Raw genomic sequence first — 7,651 nt, forward strand, 5'->3', positions numbered from 1 at the left:
GACTCAAGTGGTTGGAAAACAAGGTGGTTGATGGCCCTTAACCACAGCCAGTAGCCACCATCAGGTTCCATCCAGAGTCCTGTTTCCCATCACAGAAGCACAAAAACTGCAAAGGTATTGTCGCACAAATACATGTGTTGCAGGATCCTGTGTAAATAACGGGACATGCAAGTGACAAAGTTTTCCAAATGCTTTCCCCCCATAATAAAATAATCTTAATAAAAACTTAATTTAAAAGAAGTGCCAAAAGCAGGATGTAAAATCATAGTTGTAAACTGTCAAAGCTGAAGTTGAAGACTCATCCAGATCAGTCCTCACTTATTGATGGAAACTTTAGTTGAGTGATTTCTGAGTTGGGGGATCTGCTCCCACTTCTGTCACTATAAGTGTCGCTGTGTGAGAGCCGGCAACCTTTTTGAAGGTAATGTGGAAGCTGCCCCACAGAGGCCAGGAGGAGGCCAAAGTAGGGTGGGGAGGGTTTGATAGGCCTGGACAGGAACTCGGGGTAATATTGCACTCCAACAAAAAATGGATGGTCTTCCAACTCCATGATCTCCATCCTCTCACTTTCAATATCCTGGCCAACAAACTTCAAGCCTTGTTCTTCCAAGCACTTTTTCAGGACTGGGTTCACCTCAAATTGGTGGTGGTGCCTTTCTTCCAAGTAATCTGTGTCTCCATAGAGTTTCCTCATCCCTGAGTTCTTAGTCTGGAACAGGTATCTCCTCTTGCCCAGCCTCATGTTTCCACCCATTCGCCCAGGGTTATGTTCTGGAATGTCTATGACCACAGGATGACTAGTCTTGGGGTCAAACTCTATACTATTGACATCTTGCCCTCTCAGCACATTTCTTGAAAATTCTACCACTGCTAGCTGCATTCCTAAGCACACACCCAAAAACGGCTTCTTCTGTTTCCAAGCCCAAACAATTGCTTGAATTTTTCCTTCTGTTCCCCAAACACCAAATCCTCCTGGAACCAGCACTCCATGAGCACTTCAGAGCTTCTGCCATGCCTCATGGTAGTGCACAGGCTCTTCCTGCAGGGTACTTTGCTCCAGGTCTGTGGAATCGGTGTACTTGATCTCCAACTTGTGGTTAATAGCCAATGCAGAATGTTCTAGAGCTTTAATGACAAAGGCATAGGAGTCTGAGAATTTAGTGTATTTACCCACAAGAGCGATAGAGCAGGTCTCCAGCAAGCAATCATATCTGTCTGCCATCTCTTTCCATTTCATCAGCATTTTTCGTGACTCTCTCAATAGGAAGATCAAGTCTCTGAAGAAAGTAGTCGACAACCCCTTGCTCTTCTAACAACAAGGGTACCCAGTAGATGGATGAAACATCATGAACACAGATTACTTGTTCAGGATCCACATGGCAAAACATTGATATTTTCTCTTTCACAGATGTGTCAAGAGGATTTGAGCACCTGTACATCACTAAGTCTGCAGAAAGCCCGAGTCCTCTAAGTTCCCGAACACTGTTCTGGGTGGGTTTTGTCTTCTGTTCCCCTGTTGAACTTGGCTGAGGAACCAGACTGACATGGATATTACAAAAGTTTCCCTCTTGACCTTGAACTGGAACTGGTGGAAGGCCTCAATGAAGGGCATGCTTTCAATGTCTCCCACTGTGCCACTGTGGGACCCCGACTTAGAGCATTTCTCCTTGGAAGGTAAAGCCCCTGGACATTCCCCAAGCTTGTTTTCCCTGATCTCTAAAAATACAGCCAGAAAGAAGCTCTTTGTTCTCTATAGTCAGCAAAAAGCCTTTTTGTTTCTATACTTTACAACCAGTGATGCCTGCCTTCCTATGTCAAGGACACAGAGATAAAAATTCAGAAAGAACTCACTCCCCACTCCTGCCTTGTAAATTTCACCAAGGACACCCGGAAGAGAAGAACTCTCCTCCCAACTCCTCCCAGCTCTTCCCAACTCCTCCCAACTCTTCCCAACTCCTCCCAACTCTCCTCCCAATTCCTCAGCTAGCTGTTAAAAGCCCCCTACTGTCACCGCTCAGGTTCGAACTCCCCTGTCCTGCATGGCGGAGGGACTTCGTCCTCAGCTAGCTGATAATAAACCTCTTGCAGTTTGCATCAGGTGTGGTTTTCTCTTGGGTCATTGGGGTGCTGGCCAGCTCATCCCAGGACTTGAGCGGAGGCCGAGCTTTGGGGGTCTTACACCACCAAGCTCAATAACACACACTTGAGGTTCTAAGCCATCTTCATTTACGGGTATTTATGACTGTCTCATCATCCACTCTTGGATTGCATCAGTGATATGAAGGACAACCTGAACAGTCTTCCCTAAGTAATCTCATGTGCTCTCCTTGTTAATGACATACTGGTATATCTTCCCTGTGGTCAGATTATTGTCCTTGGTGAGATGGATATCAAGGAATCACTCATAATTTCCCAAGTCAAGGTCAACTTCTCCACCATCATCCAGCACAAAGACTTCTCCATGTTCATAAGGAGAGAATGTTCCTGAATCAATGTTAATATAGGGGCCAATTTTAATTGAGGTTACATGTAAGCCACATGATTTACTATTGTGCCCACACTGCTGGCGATGACTCCTTTTCCAATTATGGATATAACACCACCAGTAACTAGAATGTACTTCATTTATCTTTTAACCTGAGGATGGCTTCGGAATCTCCTGTCAGCCACAGCAAGGCCAGCACGCATGCAGTGAGCCTTGGGCAGCCAGTGCTCCTCTGGATGGCCTTTACTTCAGTCTCTACTCTGTAATTTGTCTCTGTATCTCCTCCCATAATTATTTCGTTCCCCCTTCTAAGAAGTACTGAAGTCTCCACAGTTTGGTCTTCCTTTTTTGAGCTTCATGTAGTCTGTGAATTATATCTTGGGTATTCTGAGTTTCTGGGCTAATATCCACTTATCAGTAAGTACATATTATGTGTGTTCTTTTGTGATTGGGTTACCTCATTCAGGATGATATTCTATAGTTCCATTCATTTGCCTAAGAATTTCATGAATTCATTGTTTTTAATAGCTGAACAAAAAATAGAGAGAATTCAAAGTCCTTAGTGATCAGATAAATGCAAATCAAAGTGACCCTGAGATTCCACCTTATACCAATAAGAATGGCTAGATAAAAAACTCAGGTGACGGCACATGTTGGTAAGGATGTGTAAAAAGTGAAACACTTTTCCATTGCTGGTAGGATTGCAAACTGGTGTAGCCACTCTGCAAATCGGTCTGGAGCTTCTTCAGAAAATTGGAAATAGCTCTCCTGAAGACCCAGCTATACCACTCTTGGTCATATATCCCACAGATGCCCCATAATACCAAAGGAGCACATGTCTCACTATGTTAATAGCAGCCCTATTTGTGATAGCCAGAAGCTGGAAAAAAAGAACTAGATGTCCCAAGACAGAAGAAAAGATACCGAAAATGTAGTTTATTTACACAATGGAATACTATTCAGCTACTAAGAATGAGAACATCATGAGTTTTGCAGGTAAATGGATGGAAGTAGAAAATATTATCCTGAGTGAGGTAACTCAGACCCAAAAGGACATGTAAGGTATGTATTCACTAGTAAGTGGATATTAGCCTAAAATATACTGAATGCACAGGATACATTCTACAGAACTCAAGAAAGTGAACATTTCTTTAAGTGCTTCTTGGCCATTAAAGATTCTTCATTTGTAAATTTTCTGTTTAGCTCTGTACTCAATTTTTTAATTTGTTTATTTGGAATTTGGAGGTTAACTTCTTGAGTTATTTATATATTTTGCATATTAGCCCTCTGTCAAATATAGGGTTAGTGAATTTTTTTTTCTCCATTCTGTACTTTGCTGTGGCTTTCTGTTTCTAGCCTTAGTCTGTGGTGATCTGATAGAATATATGGGATGATTTTAATCTTCATCTATCTGTTAAGGCTTGTTTTATGTCTGATAATATGGTTAGTTTTGGAGAAGGTTCCATGAGGTTCTGAGAAGAAGTTGTATTCTCTTGTTTTAGGGTGAAATGTTCTATAGGTATCTGTTGAATCAATTTGGTTCATAATTCCTATTAGTTTCACTGTGTATGTTTAAATGCCCTGTCCACTGATGAGAGTAAAGTATTTAAATCTCCCACTATTATTCTGTGAGGTGCAATGTGTGCTTTGAGCTTTAGTAATGATTCTTTTATGAATGTGGGTGCACTTGCATTTGGAGCACAGGTGTTCAGAATTGAGATTTCCTTTGGTGGAATTTTCCTTTGATGAATATGAAGTGTCCTTTCAAATCTTGTTTGATAACTTTTAGTTGAAAGTCTATTTTTGTGGGGGTATTAGAAAGGTAGCCCCAACTTGTTTATAGTGACCATTTGCTTAGAAAAAATTTCCAGCCTTTTACTCTGAGATTGTGTCTGTCTTTGCCACTGAGGTTTGTTTCTTATATGCAACAAAATGCTTGATTCTGTTTATGTATCCAGTCTCTTAGCCTGTGTTGTTTTATTGGGGAGTTGAGTCCTTTGATGCTGAGATATATTAAATTATTTTTGTTTCAGTTATTTTTATTGCTGGGGTGGTATTATGTGTGCATGATTCTCTTCTTTTGGGGTTTGCTGTGAAATGTTTAATTGCTTGTATTTTCTTGGATGTAGCTGCCTTCATCTTGTTGGAGATTTTGTTCTACTGTTCTCTGGAAGGCTGTTTTTGTAGACAGATATTGTTAAATTTTGGTTTTGTCACTGGAAAGTGGTGGCACATGCCTTGAAACCCAGCACTTGGGAGGCAGAGGCAGGTGGATTTCTGAGTTCGAGGCCAGCCTGGTCTATAGAGTGAGTTCCAGGACAGCCAGGGCTACACAGAGAAACCCTGTCTCAGAAAACAACAACAAAAACAAAACAAAACAAAACAAAAAATTTGTTTTGTCATTGAGTATCTTGGTTTCTCCATCTATGATGATTGAAAGTTTTGCTGTGTGATTGAGAGTGGCCTGGCATTTGTGTTGTCTTAGGGTCTGGATGACATCTGTCCAGGGTCTTCTGGCTTTTAGAGTCTCTGAAGAAGTCTGGTAGAATTCTTATAGGTCTGTCTTCGGATATTACTTGGCCTTTTTTCATTGTAGCTTTTAATACTCTTTCTTTGTTCTGTGCATTTCTTGTTTAAGAGGATTTTCTTTTATGGTCCAATATATTTAGTGTTCTGTAGGCTTCTTGTACATTTATGACCATCTATTTCCTTAGGTTAGGGAACTTCTATGACTTTGTTGAAGATGTTTTCTATCCCTTTGCACTGTGATTTTTTTAACTATTTTTTTTTTTAGTTATTTTCCTCATTTACATTTCCAATGCTATCCCAAAAGTCCCCCATAACCTCCCCCCCACGACTCCCCTATCCACCCACTCCCACTTTTTGGCCCTGGCGTTCCCCTGTACTGGGGCATATAAAGTTTGCAAGTCCAGTGGGCCTCTCTTTCCAGTGATGGCCGACCTGTGATTCTTTATATTCTTATATCCCTATTATTCTTAGTTTTGATCTTTTCTTTGTGTATTGAATTTCCTGGATACTTTGGGTTTGGAACTGTTTACACTTCATATTTTCTTTGACTGATGTATCAGTATTTTCTATTGTACCATCTATACCTGTGATTCACACTTCTATCTCTTGTATTGTTTGTGATGCTTGCATCTATGACTTCTGATATCTTTCCTAAGTTGTTCATCTCCAGAGGTGCCTCTCTTTGTGTTTTCTCTATTGGTTATATTTACAATTTTAGTTCTTGGACCATTTTGTTCATTTTTTTTACCTGATTGATTATATTTTCCTGTATGTCTTTAAGATATTTATTTGTTTCCCCTTTAAGGACTTCTATCTGTTTACCTGTGTTCTCCTGTATTTCTTTAAGGGAATTATTTATGTCTTCCTTAAGGTCCTTTATCACCTTTGTGAGATAGGATTTAAGGTTTGAATCTTGCTTTTAGGGTGTTCAGGGCTTGCTGTGGTGGGAGAACTGGGTTCTTATGGTAATAGATTACATTGATTTCTGTTATTTATGATCCTGAGCTTGCCTCTGGCCATCTTGTTATCACGGGTGTTACATGGCCTTGGTGTCTCTGACTAGAGCAGGCCTCTTTGGTGGCAGTTAGAGCTGGTCTTCTTGGAGGCAGGCAGTACTGTCTCTGGTAAGGTTGGGCCTCCCGGGAGGCAAACAGGCTGTGGGGATTGGGAAGATATTGGGCCCTCTGATCTGGCCTGAGTGTAGAAACTGACCAGGAGGAAGGTGAACTTCAGTAGAGCAAGTGGGGCCCATGTCAGCTAGGCTCTATGTCTTTGGTTACTGTGGACCTCTTAGGAGGCAAGCAGGTTGTGGCATGTGGGTAGTTTATCTGGCTCCTGCTCTGCCATGTATCTTGGATTACTACAGACCTCCTAGAAGGCAGGTAGGCTATAGGTGGGGGTGGGTATCTGGCAGCTGATCTACACCCTTGCCCAAAAGGAAGTAGGGGAGGTGGGTCCTGAATCAGGGAGACCTTATGATTGTCCCAGCTGGCATGGGTATTTGGGTGAGATTCTCACCTATGTCTTTGATTTCTGTGGACCCCTTAGGAGGCACACAAGCTTGGCTGCTTATCTGACCCATGTAGGAAGTGGGGTGGAAGAAATTTGGAGCTCCTGGGATGGGGTTGGGGGAGGTGCTTCCTGCATAAGATGGGCCCTATGGTTGCCTCAGCTGGTGTGGGTTTTTAAATTAATAAAATAAATTAATACAAACAAATCAATAAAGGGAGAGAACAAAAAAATACAAATCAAGCTGTTGGCCTTAAGATTCATTTTCTTAGGAACCTGCTACATCTAGGTCTATGCTTCCTAAAAGTGAACAGGATTCAGAAGCTGGTATTATGTCCACTGTAGCTCTTTGGAACACTATAGCACCCTTCCTCTAAGACTTCCTTAGTGTGCAGTCCTTACACTACTGGCCCTTTACCTGTAAAACGGGTCTTCATTACATGTTCCTTTGGAGATTTCCCTCTGTTGTGCAGTGAATTAAGCAGCCCTTGCCATATATCTTTGATTGGCAACAACCTCTTTGGACATCATCCTGACATTCTAGTTTACACCACATGTTATGCTTCCCTCTTTCTTTTCATGTTGCATCCAACATTCTCTTTTCTATTATTTGTTTGTTAAATGTCCTTTTCACTAGATTATTTTTAAAGTTATGGATTGATATATGAAACCTTTATTTTTATTTTTATTTTTTTATTATGCTCAAGTGCAAAAATAAGAATTTAAATGAACTGAAATTAATTTGGAGGCTTAGATTCTATTCTTTTCAGTCTACAACATCATAAAGTGCTTAAAGGGTTTCTGAAGAAATTGGGTTTTAATAATATGATAATATTTTGCCTCCATATTAGGATTAATATACCTTTAACAAATAGAATAGATTTTCCTCTTCTTTTCTTTCTCTTCTTTGTGCCTCTCCAACATCTCTCTTTCCCCCAACCCCCACATTTCTCTCTCTACACCATCTTATTCAAGAACTAAAAGTAGCCTCAATTCCTCTAGAATTGAATCTATAGTCCTCTTGATCGTTTTACTTCTGATGCTTCCAAACTGAAAAGTAAATGCCTTTCAAGATGCACCTGCAACTCTGTGAATGAGATGTTATAAAAATAGTGTCACCATCAACTT

The 7,651-nt window shown here is 40.8% G+C and overlaps 1 pseudogene; it reads right to left on the bottom strand.

Moving 5' to 3' along the window:
* Nucleotides 1-307: 307 nt before the first annotated feature.
* LOC147004651 (CTP synthase 1-like) lies at nt 308-2,634 on the bottom strand (annotated as a pseudogene).
* Between the last annotated feature and the right edge of the window lie 5,017 nt (nt 2,635-7,651).

This window comes from Mus caroli, unplaced genomic scaffold (genome assembly GCF_978045245.1).
Source record: "Mus caroli unplaced genomic scaffold, Mus_caroli_1 scaffold_5, whole genome shotgun sequence".
Lineage (NCBI taxonomy): Eukaryota > Metazoa > Chordata > Mammalia > Rodentia > Muridae > Mus > Mus caroli.